Consider the following 21,458-nt stretch of genomic DNA (forward strand, 5'->3'; position numbering starts at 1 on the left):
ACCAAGTGCTCTAGTGCAGATTTGTGCACTTAAACACCTAAAAATCTCCCACATTCTCCAGTTTTGACACCTAGGTTTTCTTAGTTAGAGAAAAAGGTTAGAACTAGACTCTTGGGGGAGTCCCAACATGACCCAGACCCCAGACTAGGGGTCTGGGAGGCCAAAAAATCACTAGTGGGTCTCCATTTCTAGGAGAAATGGGGCATACATTGTGAAACCAAAATAACCAACATTATTTCAAGCCCTTCTACATCATCTTCATCTGTATCACTATCACTAGAAACATGTTTGACCTTTTGATTTCTCTTATCTTTAGGCTCTCTTAGTGATAGTTTACCTTTGAAAGAATATTCAACATTCTCTATTTTGAAATTATCAAGATTTGAAATCTCAAAAGCAGTAAGTCTGCCAACCAATCCTTTATGGGTCAAATCATTACCAGGAGTACATCTCAGTTCTTGTATAGTAGAAACTCTAATATCATAGATGAGAAATAGGGTTCTCAACAGTTTGCTGATCATAGTCTCATCCTCAATTTTCCCAGTTGATCCTCTGATGGCATTAACAAATTCCTTGAATCTAGCACAATACTAAACTATATTCTAACCTTCTTGTATTCTCATTTGATCAAATTTTCCTTTGAGACTTTTAGATTTGGCTCTCAACACATTCTTATCTCCTCTATAGATCTTCTATAGGGCATCCCACATCTATTTGGAAGAAGTACACTCTTGGATGTCATCAAACTCAAAATAGGTTAGGGTAGATGAAATCTCCAACATTGCTTGATTATGTTCTTTCTTTTTTTTTATTTCTTCTACTATCATAGCTTCAACTATTTCTACATACTTAGTAGTTATAGTTGACAATGCAAAATCTCCAAGTCCTCCTAGATGCAGCTTCATCAAACTTTTCCATGCAAGAATGTTATCCTTGTTAAGCTTGGGTATCTCCTTTTTTTACATCTTGATCTTTAGCTTCTAGTACCTTCAAACTATTCCATCAAAAGAAGCAATGCTCTAATACTAATTTTTGGAATATTTAGAATAACCAGGAGTGGGGGGGTGAATCAGTTATCCAAGGTCCAAATGTATAAATAAAACTTTTCGGTTCTCACCAAACATCATCCAATAACTCCATAACTTAGTAGATCACTATCCTAGGTCAAAATAACTTTGCAATAATGTAAACATAAAACATATTAGAATCATTTATACAATTTGACACAAGGATTTAATGTGGAAACCCAGTTCAGGAAAAACCGCTAGTAACATGCTACCAATTTTTACTCTTCTGAAGTGAGCTTTGTGAGGAGCTAACCCTGTTAAAGGTTATAATGCACATGGTTAAATGTGACCTTGATTAAAGAATTTCAATTGCCCTATTAGGATTGAGCCTTGTTAGAGGAATTTAGAATATTCCCTTTGAATGTCACTCGATTAAAGGATTTACAAATGACTGTTAGGTCAACCTTAATCCAAAGGATTTATCCAAACTGATACAATGGTTATAAATTAGCAGTAGGACTTGATCTAATAATAAGAGATAACTCAATTGGAAATTATAGATCTCTAGTTCAGTCCTCCATTATGCTTGGAATTCATTCATTTCATCTCAGATTTCTTATTCATTCTTCAAGCCTTCAACACATTAAGCCTTCTTGCTCAATATACCAATTACAGATTCATCCCTTTGGCCACCATATAAAGAAAGACCTCTTTACTTTAATACACTCATTTGATTTTAGACTTGTATCCCCTTATAAAGAAGATTATAATATTTTGCCACTTAATCAAAATTGTCCATCTTAGGGTTAGGTTAGATTCATTGAATCCTCCCTCTTTCCATTAGGTTCCCTCTAGAAAATTCTCTTACAATCTTCCTTAGATTCACCTAGAAATGTCTTATCTTGAATTATGTGCCTCCTTCTCATCATACATATCTTCAACACACTTCACACATTCAAGAAATCAACTTTTTCAGCTTAGATTCATCAAATCTTTGATTGAACTCTTTTTGCTATCACTAAGCATGCACACTATTCACTCAACAATAACAATGTTTTGATGCTCAACCAACACTGGGTTGGTTAGCATTAACTAAGTCTTCCTTTCTTGGTTACCACTATTATTTCCCTAATTCTTGACACTCATAATATTTTACTAATGCTCAACACCTACTATTTTTTTGACACTTAGCATATGTTGAATTCTTCTTAGTCTAGATTGAATTTTCTCAACTTACACTAATTGCTTGATCAAGCTTGGCAGACACTTTTTTGTGATACTTCTTCTTGGCTTAGCTAAAGTAACCATTCACTTTATCCTTAAGTAGATTAACAATACATCATATCATCAATGTCTTATCTAGTCTTAGTGCTCCTTTTATGCACCATATAACTTAACCTTTCTCTAGGTACTCTTGTTAATCTTTCTTTTCAACTCCTCTTCATCAATCAATCAAATGATAGCATTCAAACCAAAAATAAATTGTCTCAACAACAAGTAGTAGATTTGAAATTAGTGACAAAATAATGATTTTTCCATTATAGGTTCCAACACTTCAAACAATCTCGTTTCAACATCATAGTGCTATACACATTTCCTACAACCTAGTTGAGCATCAAAGGACCAATCACTGCATTGAGCTTCATATATACTTCATCAGTCATTTGATTTAGGATGACTCTCTTATCTTAGAGTATATTCCCATTGCTAACCAAGTTTCTACCATATTCCTAAACCTTTTATATCCTTGTAATATCTTTAGTTGTGTTCTATGCTTAGGGCGAAGGAATTCGTGCTTGAGGTGTCTCAATGATGAGTGCTTCCTTCCTTCTTTATTATTTTAGAATTCTTATATATCTTTTTGGAGTAGGGTTTTTCCCACATGGTTTTCCATATTTCTACATTTTCAAAGATTTGGTTGTGGTAGGTACCTCATAAGGACATGTTGCAAGGACACATTTATAATTTCAGCATTATATTTTGCTTACTTTTCTTGCATCCTTTGTAGTTGCATTGTTTCTAATCTTAAGAGGGGGTATTAGAGTAAAGAATTAATTTAATTAAACTAATTAAATTAATTTTACTCCCTTCTTAATATTTCCCTTTATGCACTTGCATTTCCATTTAATCCTTAAATATTAATTATTAAATTCCTTTTTATCTCTTAGGGTTTCCCTTTTAGGTTTTAAAATCTCCTTCTATAAGGATTGATCCATTATATACTTTTTCTAATTCTTTTGGTTTGATTATATATTCTTCCATATTTCAGAGCCAAACCCTTACCTTCTCTTGTCATTTCTTCTTTGTGATAGGTTCTTGCATGCAGGTGTTCTACGTGATCTGTGAATTTGTTTTGCTCAAATTATTCACTTTTGAATGTAACTACTACTTCTAAAAATCTTCAATAAACTCACATTAGGTGTATTACCATATCAAATTTCATAGGGTGTCTTGTTTCTTTCTTTCTTCAACTAAACTTAGTTGAGAGTTTAAACTGCAGTGCTTATAGCTTCTCTCTAGAATATCTGAGCTCAACATTTTTTACAATCAACAATGTCCTTATGCAATTCATAGTTGATCCATTTATTCTCTTAGCTATTCCATTTTTTTTTCATGTCCATAGGTTCTTTCATGTAGGTGTTCTATGTGATCTGTGAATTTGTTTTGCTCAAATTATTCACTTTTGAATGTAACTACTACTTCTAAAAATCTTCAATAAACTCACATTAGGTGTATTACCATATCAAATTTCATAGGGTGTCTTTTTTCTTTCTTTCTTCAACTAAACTTAGTTGAGAGTTTAAACTGCAGTGCTTATAGCTTCTCTCCAAAATATCTGAGCTCAACATTTTTTACAATCAACAATGTCCTTATGCAATTCATAGTTGATCCATTTATTCTCTTAGCTATTCCATTTTTTTTTCATGTCCATAGGTTCTTGCATGCAGGTGTTCTACGTGATCTGTGAATTTTTTTGCTCAAATTATTCCCTTTTGAATGTAACTACTACTTCTAAAAATCTTCAATAAAATCACATTAGGTGTATTACCATATCAAATTTCATAGGGTGTCTTGTTTCTTTCTTTCTTCAACTAAACTTAGTTGAGAGTTTAAACTGCAGTGCTTATAGCTTCTCTCCAGAATATCTGAGCTCAACATTTTTTACAATCAACAATGTCCAACCTTTAATCAGATCTTTAAGATCAAACAACTAATATCACAAAGATCCTCCAAATTTCTCAAGAAACCCCAAATCGGGTATGCCAGAAATGGTGCCAAAAGCTTCACAGCTTCACCTATTATTAATAAATCTGAAAATGGAAATTTTTATAGAAAATTTCAGCAGCATAACAGCCTAAAAATTGACATTTCTAGATCTTTATAGCCTTTACACAACAACTCAAAAATGTAGGACAAAAACTATGCTCATCAGGCTCTCGAAATAGCACAAAATATGCTCGAAAACACCACAAAAACACTAATAATCTATCTCATAAGTTTAATAACGTCCCAATACATATATTCAGCTCTATTTTAACATTTAAAAGTCTGATATACAGTAGCAACCCAAACTGATATGAAATACTCAACTGAAAACACCAAACTCATACAAAAAACACACCCAAAAACCCACAAATCTGCACTGTTCAGCACAAAGGCAAACTCTGTATGAGCATGCACATAGAATGGCTTCAAACTCCCATCCTTAGCCTTCTTGGAAACCTACAAAATCCTATTCTTGGGTCTCCCTGGAAACTTGCAAACTCCCATTCTTGGGTCTCCTTCTCCACAGGTTTGGCAGCCTCTGAAGAATAACAAAGAATGAGCAAAAATCAAGTTCTCCCCCGTCTACCCAAAATGCCTCCAAACCCCTTAAAAGAGGGAATAACTATAACTCACATCCAAGAGAGGTTAATGAAACATATTTTAATAATAATTTTTATTTATTAGTCCAACGGTTTCCAAAGATTAACCCCCTTTTTCCGAAACTTCACTTTCTTGGGCTTGCCTGCCTTAGCAAAGATTATTATTTTTTAATTATTTGAAAAGGGGACATGACAAGTCCTCCCCTCCCAAAAATTTCTTGTCCTCAAGCAATGGCTGAAAAATAAACCAATCAATCCACCCGGATGCCAAATGTAGTCATGAACTATACTACTACCAATTAACACAGGCTCCTGCAATATCCTCTGCAATATGACCAAGAGGAATCCATAATCAAACTGACAATTATAGCTCAACCAAACTCCAAAATCAAAACTTCCACAGTCAAAAACCCATGAGACACAAACTCTTAGAACATCAAAATCCAAGTAAAGTGGACTACCAACACAGTAAATACCATCAATGCATTCCACTGGCCTATACGGAATGTACAATCCAACTCTGCAACAATGGTGAATGCTCCCAAATGAAACTGTACCAAGTATGGAAAATCCACACACTATACAACGCCTACAGTCAACACAACTCTGTAGATCACCAACCACTATCTCATAACCATAACTACCATGCACCCCTGATGGTGAAAAGCCATCACAAGATAAATAGCAAGAATTGGAACCCAAACCAAATTTTCCTACCATCAACTCCTCAACATAAGGATCAAATGCTAATTGATGTACATACCTTGCAATATAAAGTTGATAAAAAAAACCAATCTGAGTCAACAACTCACCATGAACAAGTGATACAACCCACTGTGACTGATCACCAGCTAAGTCAGGAGATGTCATAGCCAAAGGAGTAGAATCAATAACAACACCCGCTGAAGCATCACTCTGAACTCCTGCTCTAAGTCATGTATTATCAAGCTGTCAACTATAGAACCTATCACCATGTCATGCCCATCACAACTCTCATCCTGAGACATCAAACTATCCCATAACTGATGAGAAGCACTAGGAACCAAAGTACATCTTTGTATCATCATCTCATCAACATGGTCATCAAAGGTAAATGGATGAGCGTACCTCATAGTGTAATGCCGATAGAATGCGCCAATCTCAGTCAGTGGCTGAGACTATAATCTAGATGAAACTAACTACAATTGATCATTAACCATGTTGGAACTGACTACTACCTCCGAAGATATCACCAAGGGAGTAGTATTACTAGCAGGAACCATGCCAATTGCCAACTCACCAACATCACACATGATCTTTGATACATCTCTAGTCTTCATGTCATCAGTACTAGAGGCCACCACCATGTCAGGCACACAACAATATGCTACAACACCCAACCTAACTGAACCTGACTCTAGTGGGAATGAACCTGATATGCCAATGTTAGTATCAAAGATGTATGCATCCCCATCTCCACTGTCTCTGACAATCTTGGCCATGGACATCCTCGGATCACCAAACACCATAGCTTGTGACTGTATAGAATTAGGTAAAAACTATAGTCGCTCTAACTCCATGGTCACCTTAGCCAAATGAAACTGTGACTCCTTGAAAGCCAACTGTTTACTCTCAAGAATCTCAGAGGTCACCTCAAGCTGCTCAGTAAGCTCACTCACCTCATCTTCCTTGGCCAACAATGCATCATATGCTGTACTGCCCCACTCCATAAGATAATCTCTGTCAGCTACCAACTACATATAATTCTGTCTCAAAATCCGAATAGCCTCCCATAAAGAGTGGAACTCTGTCAAGGAAAGATAACTGCCTCCCTTCTCATCACTAGTAGGAGAACACCATCCATAAACTACTAACAAATGATGACCAACATCGAAATGCTGGGAAGTGATAGCAATGTCTCGATCACTAACTCTCAACTGATTAGACACATGATGGCACTGGCTTGAATGTCTCCTACAAATCTCCTTTGATGCACTATCTAAAGGAGTATCCTCAAAGTTACTAGTCTCTAGAGTATTACCATCCATATCTTGTGAATCAAATCTAAAGCTCATATCAACATATGGAGTATCAAAAACATTAGCATTGCTGTCCAACTCCTCTATACCCAAGGAAACTAAGTCTTCAAAATTGCCCACTGCATCCTCCTGGATGTCATCAATGCCAATATGATCCTGGGACTCATCTATACACACTGCCAAATATGAAATATCATCAACACATTCCAACAAGTATGGTCGACTGGATATATGAACAAAGCCCAACATTGGTGTATAAAAACTAATACCAACATCAGACAAGACACTGGCACAAGAAAAGACAACACCATGTAATCTGCTAATCAAATCCATGATAGCACCCAAACAAACACTGCTACCAAAAAGTGTTAAAGATCTCCAGTCAACTAAATCCCAAACACCAATATAACAATCTTGAGTCCATATCCGTAAACTAGAATCAATTGGTAACTCAAGCAAACTCCTCACCTAAGTAATATGACCAATACCAACTAACTCCACATACCTGTCATGATGAGATAATGAAGTCACAATACTATCTTTGTTCACCTTTAGCTGGCTGGACAAATCATGTGAAGTACTACCAACCTCAACCTCATGTGATGAAGCATCTAACTGTGCCTGGTACTCTTTCTCAGCAAAGTCATGAATGCTTAATGTCTGCTCATCTTTACTAGGTATCTCACCATCCTGCACAACAACATCCTCATAATCATCATCTGAACCCACTACACTGTAGTCACTGCCTGTTGTAACTATACCATCCTGAATACCTATGGCATCACCCTTTGACGACCTGTAAACAATTGTCTCAATTTGAGTATCAAGTTGACCGTTGCTATCAATCAGTGTAATATCCTTTCCCACCACCTCCTATGGCAAAGTAGAATCTGAGACCTCTACCTGGCTATCAACTAGTTTCTCAAACTCCTCATGCAAGTTCTTGGGAATTGTGTCATCTGTCTTATGAGAAAATTTGCCAAATAGAAATCCAGTCAACTTATCCACCTTAGCTGGGTCAGACAACATGTCATTCATTATACGATGGTGCTCAATCAATTGTTCAGACATGTCATGGCTTATTTTCATAAGTTTATCTCGAATGTCTAAATAACCATCCTTTCTACTATTTTGACTCTGGTTATCAATTGTCCAAGATCGTGTCCTCTGAGACTCTGTACTATACCTGTCCATTCTGGATAAAGTAGAGTTTAACCCCAATAGGATATAACTTCTTCAAACACCAAGAACTAACATGCAAATGATTAGAAGTAGCATGCAACCATAGATTTTGACATGCAACTGATTAGAAGCAACATGCAACCACCAAATTCACCAAGAAATAACATGCAAATGATTAGAAGTAGCATGCAACCATAAATTTTGACATAAATCTGATTAGAAGCCACATGCAATCATAAATTATGACATGCAAGATCTGGGTAGTTGTCAAAACTGACATGCAAGATCTGGGTAGTTGTCAAAACTGACATGCAAACTTCTACAACCACCAAATTCACTAAGAACTAACATGAAAATGATTAGAAGTAGCATGAAACCATAAATTTTTTCATGTAGCTGATTAGAAGAAACATGCAACCATAAATTATGACATGCAAGATTTGGGTAGTTCTCAAAACTGAAATGCAAGATCTGGGTAGTTGTCAAAACTGACCTGCAAGCTTCTACAAACCCTCAGGCTGGCAAGATCATGGCTCTAATACCACTGAAATGTCCCTTTTCTGATTTTTGTATGATATTTCCAACCTTTAATCAGATCTTTAAGATCAAACAACTAATATCACAAAGATCCTCCAAATTTCTCAAGAAACCCCAAATCGGGTATGCCAGAAATGGTGCCAAAAGCTTCACAGCTTCACCTATTATTAATAAATCTGAAAATGGAAATTTTTACAAAAAATTTCAGCAGCATAACAGCCTACAAATTGACATTTCTAGATCTGTATAGCCTTTACACAACAGCTCAAAAATGTAGGACAAAAACTATGCTCATCAGGCTCCCGAAATAGCACAAAATATGCTCGGAAACACCACAAAAACACTAATAATCTATCTCATAAGTTTAATCATGTCCCAATACATATATTCAGCTCTATTTTAACATTTAAAAGTCTAATATACAGCAGCAACCCAAACTGATATGAAATACTCAACTGAAAACACCAAACTCATACAAAAAACACACCCAAAAACCCACAAATCTGCACTGTTCAGCACAAAGGCAAACTCTGTATGAGCATGCACATGGAATGGCTTCAAAATCTCATCCTTAGCCTTCCTAAAAACCTGAAAACTTCCATTCTTGGGTCTCCCTGGAAACCTGCAAACTCCCGTTCTTGGGTCTCCTTCTCCACAGGTTTGGCAGCCTCTAAAGAATAACAAAGAATGAACAAAAATCAAGTTCTCCCCCGTCTGCCCAAAATGCCTCCAAACCCCTTAAAAGAGGGCATAACTGTAACTCACATCCAAGAGAGGTTAATGAAACATATTTTAATAATAATTTTCATTTATTAGTCCAACGGTTTCCAAAGATTAACCCCCTTTTTTCGAAACTTCACTTTCTTGGGCTTGCCTACCTTAGCAAAGATTATTATTTTTTAATTATTTGAAAAGGGGACATGACATTCTCTTAGCTATTCCATTTTTTTTTCATGTCCTCAATGAAGATAACTATCTTTTTATGCCATTATCAACACAAATGTTAGTGAATTCAACAAACATAAATTCACCACCTCTATCAAATCTTAAACTCTTCAAATGTTTACTAGTTTCTTTCTAAACTCTAGCCTTATACTATTTGAATATATCAAAATCATGTTCTTTTACCTTCACAACCATAAGAATCATCAACCTAGTGCCATAATCAACGCATAGTATGATGTATGTGTCAACATAGTAACTTTCAACTCTCACAGGTCTATACAAATGAGTATGCACTAATTCCAAAATATCATTATAAGTGTATGAATTTCTTGAAAAACTTGACTTTGTCATCTTACCAACCTGACATTTTTTGCACATGGAATTCTCATGGTTATGTAGATTCAGTAAGCCTCTAACTCTTTTCTTTTTATTAACCTTCATCATGTTCTAAAAAAATTTACATGAGACAACCTCTTATGTCACAACCATACATCCTTAGCTTTAGCAAACAAACATATCTCGACAGTAGAATCAAGATAAAATAGTTTATCTTTAGTTTTCATTCTATTTCCAATTAGATTTCCTTCATCTTCAAAGTTCTTAACTTTTCTATTTTGAAATTCCCATATGTGACCTAAATTTTTCAATTGATAAACACTCAAAAGATTATAATTTAGTCCTTGTACCAAGTTAGAATCACCATATCTTATTTTATCATTCAACATTAATGATCTTGTACCTTTCATTGGACATCAAACATCATTATCTAACTTAATAGTTCCACCATCATCAATTTCTTCAAATCTGTCAAAATTAAATATGTCAAAAATCATATGATGTGAGCATCCACTATCTATAATCCATGTATCATTCTTGCTACCATGTTAAATAAAATTTTTTTCACTGTCATACCTTTCTCTATTGGGATCTTCCTTGATAGCAACATAAACCATATCAAGTACTTCTTTCTCATCTTCAAAACTAGACTAAGTGTGCTCCTCTTCAACAATGTAGCATGATTTATTTCCTTTTTTCTTTGTAGTCCATTTTCTACCCATAATTGGGATCTTTCTTGTCATTTCTATCACTCTTTTTTTTATTAGGACACTTAGCTACAAAATGACCAACTTAATTGCACTTAATATAGATCAAGGGAAATTTACCTTTTCCTCTTCATAATCTCCTTGCAAGAAATACTTCAATATCATCCATTTCATCTTTACTAGTATTCTCTTTCTTTGAGTTGATAATGGAGAGTAAAGACTTGAAATCATTTCCAAGTGTAACCAAACTATTATCATAAATGCTTAACTCAAATGCAGTCAACTAACCAACTAAATTATCAAGTGTTAAATCATTTCTAAGAATAGCTTTAACTTCTTCAACTACATAAACTTTTATAGCATAAATGGGTAAGAGAGTTCTAAGAACTTTAGTTACAATATAAGAATTATATTATAATAACTCCTCCAATAGATCTGATTAGACTAAAAAATTATTTAATTTAGTTCATATACTATGCAACATTATCACCTTCTTTCATTCTCATGTCATCATACTTACCTCTTAAACTTTTTTTTGTGTCCCTCAATACATTTGAATCTTCACCATCTACAAGTGCTAGTTTGTCCTACATTTTTTAGCATTAAAATAGTTCATAACATCATCAAACTCAAGATCATATAGAGAAAATGCAATTTCAATCATCAAACTATTATTGTCTTCCTTCTCAAAAATTTGCTCCAAATTCATAAGACATATAGGTGCAATATATTCATTATACAACCAGTAAGTAGCATTGTCACCAGTTGTAGATAGATATAGCCTCATTCTATTTTTCCATGAGGATAATTTCTCCTTATTCATCTTTGGTACCTCTCTCTTATATATCTTTGGATCTTTAACTCAAGTTACTTCAAACTTCTTCCTCCAAGCACTACGCGTTGATATCAATTGCTAAATAATAGGGGGGAGGGGGTGAATCAGTTATGTCTAGTTATCCTATAGGTCTTTCAAGCACTTCAGTACCAATTAAAATTTATAAAAATCAAAAGAAAAATATCAGTGATCTCATTCAAATTGAAAATTCAATCTTGTAATCAATTTACACTAAAATGTTTTCTCACTATTCCTTTTATTGCTGAGTATAAAAAATAGAACCTAACTTTTTCTTTATAATTACCTAGTTATTATTGAGTTGCAATATTAATTAAATACCATAAAAATCAACTTGAAATATAACAACAATTACTTATTTGACACCATGATTTAATGTGGAAACCCTATAAAGAAAAAAACCACCTGGGATCAAAAACCCAAATAATTTCACTCTTCTAAAGTTAGCTCTGCTAGGAGCCAACCTTGTTAAGGGCTTACATGATTTTTTTAGAGTGAACTAGTTAGAGAGTTTTAACATAAAGATCATCTAGACCTCATCACTCCTTGATCCTATCTAAAGAGTGGTCTTCTTTAAAGGACTTATAAACATCACTAATCGATGCTACCATATACAATTTCACACACTAGTTAGGTCCACTTAGTTAAGAGATTTTTCTACTGCAATAATAAGAAAGTAATGGTCAAATGATCTATAAGATTAACACTAGCTTTCTTGTTCAAATATCTATTTTTCTTAGTCTTCTTCCTTCTCTAATATCTTCTTGGTTGATTCACTTATCCACACTTTCATTTCTTTCTAATTCATCTTGATCTTCCTTCTCTTTCTTGGTTCTCCTTTCTTCTTTATTTATCTTTTTCTCTATCAATAATTTGCATCCATTCATCATTCAACCAATAACATAAAATTAACAATGAAAAACCTCCTCAAACATCTGCTTAAATAGTAAACTCTTTGCTTCCAGATTCTTCCCAAACTTGCCACTTTAGCACATCCATAGATCTTAGATTCACTATACTTAGTCACTTAGAGAATATAACTTTTATTAATTTGTCTGCTCATCCTTGTCATGTTTCAATCTCTATCATTATATCTTTGTTGTATCTTTCCAGTCATAGATCTTGTAACTAATTTTGACTCATGCATTTAAAATTCTTGAACATTCTTTATTTTCACCATAAGTTAGCCTCAGATTCCATCGTTATTTACTTGTTCATCCCTCTCATACTTGATGAATATTATATTTCACTCAGGTAATACATTATTTGGTTAATACATGAAGTACTTAGTTAACCTAGACAATATTGTACTCTTTCATTTACTTGATCATTCAATTTTGGTTGTATATCTTGGTTAATATATAAACTACATTATTACATTGAAAAATTACATTATTTTTAAAAAATAAAACCAATATTAAATTATGAATTTTCAACTCATTCAAGTGCCCATTGAATATCATACTTATGTATTCTTTCATCATTATACTTACTTCAAATCATCTTCATAAATCAAATGATATAACACTCTACTAAATTAGCATAATGTATAACCAACTAAGACTTTGACATAAATGACAATATAACATGTAATATGACTCTTTCACATACATTCAACATTGTCAGTTGCATCATCAGTTGGGGCTAACAATGCTAGTTATAATTAATGAGTCTCTCATAACCCAAATCATATGTAAATGAGGGGTCCTTCTATAGTTAACCTTAAAAAATTGGCTCCTAATGCAACTTACACAAATTCAATAAAAATCATATAAATCAATTGTATATAACCATAAAATGCCAACATGGGCATTAAAAATATTATAAAATAATTAAACTGTAACTATGTGCAAATCAAAGGTCATAGTAAAATTGAAGACAATTATTTATGATAAATCATAATCTTGAATAATTTGTGATGAATGTAGTGATATTTTGAAGAGAAATGAGAAACATAAATTTATGAATATTAGGTAGAAACTCCATTGAAGGTGAATAGGGGCACTCAATTTATTTTATTTATTGTAGTATTACACATTTTTTTTACACAAGAATATACCCATATAATTCACTAATCATCACACTCACAATAACTTGTTTATTTATCTAGGCATATATGTGTGCACCCATATATACTCAAACAAATATACCTATATATGGAATGACATGGTCAATTGAAATGAAACCAGCACTAAAAAGTTATATAATGAGTACAAATTGTTAAACAATAATAAATGAACTTCAAACCATTGATATTCTAATTTGTAAAGAGTAGATTTTTCCATGAATATGTATTAAATGTATATTATGTATGGAAGTACAATTCAAATGAATAGCATTAAAAAAAATTAATAAATACTCAAATAATTAAGAATAAAATAGCTTAATCTTGTACTGTAAAATTTGGCACATAGGAGAAGGATTTCTCTTTTCTATAAATTTTTTTGACTTTTTCTTGATAATCAATAGAACCCTTCTTAAAAAAATGACTTAATAATATGGAAACGGTAATTGAAATTTATTAGAAGGAAAGAGTGAATGGAAAAAAACTTGATCAATTTTGTCAATAAACTAGATTTAAACAATAATACTTTTACAAAAAACTCAACTTTTATGTAATAAAAACTTATTATTCAAAAGAAAATTCTAATTGGAAAACTTGATTCCAAATTAAATTTCCAAAAATCTTCAAAAAAAATCTTAATCCATTAACTATTTTTGATAAAATTAGTAGCAAGGGGTTTTATCATGAATGCTAATGATACTACACAAGGGGAGTATCTTGAACATTGGAGCGTAGTAATATGTTGCATTCATTACTGTGTTTGTCATTGATGACAACATAGTGTGGTTTTTGTGAAGACTGGAAGAATAGTAGTCATAGATCTTATGTTGCACTATAAATGAGGAAGGTTTAGGTGATGCGTAGTTAAGGACATTTTCTAGAGGTTTTCCTAATGATGTGGTCAAAGGCACTAAGTCTAAGTCGATGACATATGAAAGTTACACCTGATTTACTAAGAGCAGTGCAAAATCAAAGTATTAAAAAATAGTGTTTTGGTGATCAATCACTATCTTTCATCTGAGATGTAATGAAGAGATGTATAGTCACATAGTGATAGAGGATAGTTGTGTGGTGATGCTAGCAAGTGTGCAAGACTCAGTATTGCATGTGTGTAAGTTTTGTATAGACAGTGAGCCAATAGTCCTATTGTAATTGTGAATTAATTAATTATCTTATTTTAATTAATTAGGAAAGCCTCAAGGTTGACTCAAGGAATTATTATGAAGATTTCGTATAAAGGAAAGATGCTTTCCTTGATTACAAGTGTGGATCAGAGTATCCAAGTGCAAAGAAGTAGTGCGAAGTGCAAAAAGAAGCAGAGCACTTGGAGGATGTGTGTAAGCGATCCAAGGAATCATTAGATATGCAGTATGAGATCTAGTTACAAGATTTTAAGGAGCATAAGTCTAGTTGACATGAAAGAGATAAAGGAAGGAAGTACATTTCAGTTCTATTATTTTACAAGGAATAATACATAGATCATTTGGGTAGTTTGTTCATTGATCTTAACCTTGAAGCGATTTAGGCAGTGTATCGAGCTATCTTTCACAACTCCAATAAGGATTCAAAGTCTCCTAGCAATGACTCATATATACTGAATATTGTAATAGACTCCTAATAGGGTCTATTCTCTAAAATGGAATATTTATATTAGTACATCATCTTGTGGGTACCATCCCCACCAAGGTTTTCCCTCTGATCAAGGGTTTCCCTAGTTAACATATCTAGTGTTAATTATGTATGAGTATCTTGTTGTGGCTTCAGTTTATATTACTCACATGGTTAAGTTGGTTTAAGGTTAATAATTGTGATAATACTTGGATAACTGATTCACCCCTCCCCTCTAATTTCTCAAGTGGAACCTAAAAATGTCGATGAAGCTTGTAAGGATGATTATTGGATTCAAGAAATGAAAGAAGAATTGGATCAGATTGAGAAGAAAGAGACATGTGAATTAGTTCCTAGACCTAAAGACAAGAATGTGATAGGAACCAAATGGGTATTTAGAAATAAGATGAATGAGAAAACAAAAGTTGTGAGAAATAATGCCAGACTTGTCTACAAAGGTTACTCATAGAAAGAAGGCATTGGTTATGAGGAAACATATGCACCTATATATAGCCAGCATGGAAGTAGTAAGGATTTTTTTGGCTTACACAGAAAGCAAGAATTTCAAGGTTCATTAGATGGATGTCAAGTCATCTTTTCTAAATGGATAACTTGAAGAAGTAGTCTACATTGAGTAGCCTAATGGATTCCCTTTGATAGAATAAAAATAGATGGTATGCAGATTGAAGAAAGCATTGTATGGTTTGAAGCAAGCACCTAGAACCTAGTATGCAAGGTTGGATGGGTATTTGTCTAAGCTTTGATTTGTTAAAGGTATAAAAGATGGTAATTTTTATTTGAGAAAAGTTGATGATGGTTTTTTTATATTGTAATATTTGTAGGTTACATAATATTTGGGGAAAATGATAAAGAAAGTGATAAGTTTGATGAAGAGATGAAAAATGAGTTTGAAATGAGAATGATAGGAGAAATGAATTTTTTCCTAGGACATCAGATTATGTAGAGTAGAGATGGGATATTTATCTCACAAGCCAAGTATCTGAAAGACTTGTTAAAAAAGATTTGGTTTAGAAATTTTCAAACCTATGGCACACCCATGATAACTGGTCATAATTTATCTAGCAAAGATGAGACACCTACATTTGAGTAGAAGAAGTATAGATCTATGATTGGAGGATTACAATATCTGACTCACACAAGGCTAGATATAGAAAATGTAGTTGGAATTGTAGCTAGATTCTAAGATGATCCTAAAAAGTATCATTATGTAGTAGTGAAGAGGATATTTAGATATTTGAAAGGAACATCTAATTATGGGATTTGGTATGATAGATCAAATGCTTTCACTTTGTGTGCATATATAGATGCAAATTGGGAATGAAATATGGATGAAAAAAGGAGCACCCATTGTGGAGCATTCTTTCTTGGAGGAATATTGGTTTCTTGGTTGAGCAATAAATAAGACTATATTTCTTAGAGTACAGCTAAGACACCCCATTTCACCTATAACTGGAGACCCCCTACTTTATTTTTTGACTTTTTGGGACCCTAGTCTAGGGTTTGAGTCATTTTAGGGTTTTATCTACTATTGTTGGTCAAGATTGGGTCCCAGCTCAGGAACCCACATCTTGAAAATTAAGATTTGGAGGGGACTAAGCTAGTTTTGCAAAGGAAAAAGGAAGACCAACACACCTCAATAGGTGCGCTAATGTGCCAAGGAAATCACAATAGGCATCATCCCTTTAGTGATGCATAGATGCACAATAGCACACCTGCGCAACACCAAAGCTGTGTAGGGTCCCTGGGTCTATAAAACCCAGGCCCCCCTTCTTTTTTCCCACATTTTCTCTTCCTCCAGTTTGAAAGCCGCACCCCCACACCTCAGTAGGTGCACCTTCCCACCTACAGTCAAACACATTGAAAAATTCTAAAATGCCCAAAAGGTGCACAATAATGCACTTGTCCTAGTGCACTATTGCACACCTTTTGTTTTACTAGAACTAACCTTTAAAAAAAAATGTAAACAAATGCACATTTAGGTGTGTAGTAGTGCACATAATTGGGTGCGCTATTGTGCAGCTAAAATGTTTAAACATCTTACAGCCAAGTTAAATAGAGGGTGTACATTAGCACATCCCATAAGGTGCACTGTTGCACACCCAATCTTAAGAACTTGCACATTTTTGTGTATTCTACGGTTGTAATTAGGTTTTTTGGTGTTTTCAAAAATTAGGTTTTAGAGGGTTTGGTTTACATCTGTATTTGGGTCTAAATTAATCAAGATTTCTTTAACTTTGAACTAATGGATGTTATTTTTGTGTAGATTCAATGATGTCTTCATCATCCTCCCTTATAGAAAAGATGACCCCAAAGCCCATGATATTCAAGTTTCAAGGTGTTCCTACAAAGTCACGATTCCAAGATGATCATTTAGAGATTCAAGATTTTGAATTAGGTAACATTGATTTGGGAGCATTCTTAAAACTGTGCAATTAACATTGATTCGATCAGGTTTTGTTAGTGCAACATCACACCCAATGTCAATGTAGTCTTCAGAGTTGATCATGACATTAGCAATGAATTATGTTCTCGAAGAAAGGGTAGTCAAGAGCATTATTGGAGATATCATCTTGGATCTCTAACTCAACAATATAGAGAAGGTATTCCATCTTCCAAGGATGGATCAATTTATTAGATTAACTTATCACCAAGTAGAGAGATGGTACAAGGAACATATTGATGAAGCTTTTGAGATAATCTAGTCTTCGTATCTCATTGAGAAGACTCCTCTAAGATAGAAGAAAAGAAAAGTGGATATGACAAGAGGCTATATGAAGGAAGACATTGGATATTCAATCATACTCTTGAGTAGTGTTATGGGTTTGCCAACAACTAGACACTTGAACATTTTTATGGTGCATTTTATTGAGATGATCAAAATTGTAGAGATTGGTCTTCCATTCTTAGCGAGAACTTGGGTGAATAGCTGGTGGCAGTGAAGAATAACATGAAATTTTACATGACATCATACTTGGTGTATTTATTAGCCACAAGAGAAATAGATTACCTAGGGCTCTATAAGAGGGGTAGCATGCAGGATGCAAGTGTATGGCCCTACATTGTGTATCCTTAGCTAGTAAAGAAGAGGCTTTTAGAGAAAATCAAGGAGGATAGGATTGTAAATGATGCTTTCACATTCACAATAATCTAGTTCATCAAAGGGAATTATGCCAAGAGGATTTCAGAAGAGGCAGCGGCTAAGATTTTAGACATTGGAACCTAGTACATCCAATACCAAATGTTTACATATTTGAGGATAGTATGTACAACAATAAATCCTAAGAAGCTCCCAAGATATCCAAGTGATAGGCTTGTACTCTTGGAGATCACTTGAAAACTCTTTTCTACATACAATAGAGTAAGGAGACAACACAAAGTGACATGGGTATGGCCTATTGCAATAGAACCTTTCAGTGTGGATCAGAGACAAGACATTCTATCTTTTGAGTGTGAATAGGATTAATATCCCTTAGAAGAATATAATTCTCCTTGTCCCTATTTTGATAACATTGGAAGGGTGCAACATCTAGTTGGCAAGACATTTCAACATGAGGATGTGACTAAGGATCACTGGATGAACATAGTGGATGACTACAATGTCTATATAAGGGATTATTATAAGATGACTCTATATCTAGTGGAAAGGGCTTTAAAGATGAAGGTCCCATTGAAGATTCTACAAAAAGACACAAAGGATTTACTCAATCCATTGTTTAATAGGGACAAGATTGATGATTGACCTATCATGAATGTTTAGGTTGATAAAGAAGAAAACAAAGACATCAATAACAGAGCAAGGCATGTCAAAAAATTGACAAAGGATTGGATCAAGAGGCCTTTCAAATTTGATCCAATTTATCCAGCTATAGTCTTTCATGCTCAATCCCACCTAGCTAAAGGTCGAGGAGGTAAGGTCATAGTGCCTAAATTTATGGCCCAATCACCAGTGAGACCAGAAATGGTGCACCAACTTGATAGGCCAATTGGATATTATAGGGCTCAGAAAGGAAAAGGTAAAGGAAAGAGAAAGAGGAATTCTCCTCAACAAGCCAAGCCACAAGAGCAAGCAACCCAAGTGCCTCCATAGAAAGGAGAAGAGAATGTGTAAAGATCAAAGAAAGTTGAAGCTACACAAGCTCAAGACAATCCTCAAGTATCACCAGCTGAACAAGGCTAAGGATAAGTGGAAATCAAAGTACAAGAAGTACCTTCACAATAGGTACAGGCCTCCACTTCTTCTCCTAAGAAAAGAAAGATCAAGACTCTAGTCAAAAGGAGAGAAAAGGTTTTCAAGAGAGTGATGTCTTTTCCATCAGTCCCTAAACCTATCCTGGAAGAAGCAAAAGAAGAGGATGATGAGGAGGAAGAGGATAACTTTCCTTTGAACTAGAGGACCCACCTTGTGATAGCTACAAAGTTGAAAAGGAGAAGAAGCTCCACCATCACACCTCCATCTATTCTTGAGAAACCCATTCACACTACAACATTAGAAGATGAAATGCAATAATGGATAGATGAGTAGGATGTAGAGGTCATTGATGTCTTTAAGATGTCAAATTTTGATTTCATGCCCATGGGTACTAAATTGGTTGGGGATAAGGGACACTCCAATCAATCAACCTCAATAGGAGGATTGGATTCAGCTACCACCCAAACCACAAAGCCTTGGAATAGCCCCACCATCCCTAGTGCAAGTCACATTTTGTGTAGATAAGGGATTGACTAGTCCTCTTCCTCAGAACAATGAAGAAGAACACGTACAAGAGGAAGATCCATGACAAGCATCCACTAAGGAAGTGTTAGAGGAAGGAAATATAAGTGAACAACCTCACCAAAGTTCCCAAAACATTGAGGTAAGGACTATGGACTCTACAGACATACAAACTCCTAGTATAGATCTCGTGCAAAAGGAGAGGACTTTAGAAAGGGGAGATAAGCGAAAGGGTATAAGAGAGTACACTCCTTCATCCTCAAAAGGAAAGTCTCCAATGGAATATATCCTAATATGGTTGAGAAAGGAAGTGATAAGAAATAAGAGGCATCAATTCACCAATGAAGAGGAGGATAGAATGGAATTGATTGAAGTGTTGAGGAAACCTGAGTCACCACCAAAGGATGCACATGCATTAGCCATTATCATGAGTGATCAGATCCAGGAATTATTTTCTCACATGTCTATCCCTCCTCTACATTCAAATGTTGAAGAATTAACTCCTATGGATTGTCAGATCAAGGAGGTCATGCTTGAGAAGCCTACCTTGGATACTATTAAGCTAATGGTTACAATAGGGATCAAAGAAGTAGAGCTTAGAATAGGATGGCACATAATTGATAATACTTCGATGACAAAATGAAATCCTAAAGGGATAGTTAAGAGAAGTTTTTGGTCCCTTGGATCCCACAAACCTCAAGGAAACCTTGAACACAACAATTGAGAGCAGAGATAGGGCTACGAGCCAATTAGATCCATTTTGAGTGCTTGGCAGTAGTGGAGAGAAATTTTTGAGGAAAAGGGTGTATAGATCTTTCAAGGAAATTTGAAGCTATTACACATTATGAAAGAGAATATGGATAAGCTAGTAGCATTTTGAATCAATATTTTGGTCTGATGGATGACATACATACCTGGGGAAAGGATTTGCAAGCATTATAGGAAATTAAAGGCCAAAGGTTTCAGATGTTGGTGGATGTATATACAACTGAGGAGTTAGAAAAGATTGATGATTGGATTGAAAATATTATGAATGGTAATAAAGTAATGGAGACATTACATGTGGAAATTCACAAGCTCAAGGATAAAGCCTGAGAGCAAATTTTGGAATTTGAGAAGCATTATAGTAATGCCTATTTAGACATTTTTGAGGATGATACATGGGAGAAGTTAATACCATTAGATGTATTAGTTGAGAAATTTTGGAATTTTTTTGAAGAGGCTGCTAATGATGATGAAATTAGGCAAGCATTTAGAATAGAGGAGGCATTGTTAGGTCCAGATGTGAAATTAGGAGATTTTGTAGAGACTCGTATTGAGGTTGACAACTACACGCAGAAGGTGAATGATAAATATGAAGCCTTAGAATTTCTAGATGTGGCTTAAGTCACTAAGATAATCAAGAAATTCAAGGGAAAATACCCAAGCATAGCTCTAGTATAAAGGGGAACAAAACCTAGAAGCCAAAATTTCAAATTTGACACTTAGTGAAATTTTGCAATTTTTTGTAAGCTACTTCCGAGGTGCGCTATTGACCAATAGTTAACTACCAATTCTAAATTTATAGGTTTTCATGCATTGAAAATGCATTCTAATAGTAGT

The sequence above is a fragment of the Cupressus sempervirens genome, chromosome 5, assembly GCF_028749045.1.
Source record: "Cupressus sempervirens isolate cs-2001-9-10 chromosome 5, ASM2874904v1, whole genome shotgun sequence".
In the NCBI taxonomy this organism is placed as follows: Eukaryota; Viridiplantae; Streptophyta; class Pinopsida; order Cupressales; family Cupressaceae; genus Cupressus; species Cupressus sempervirens.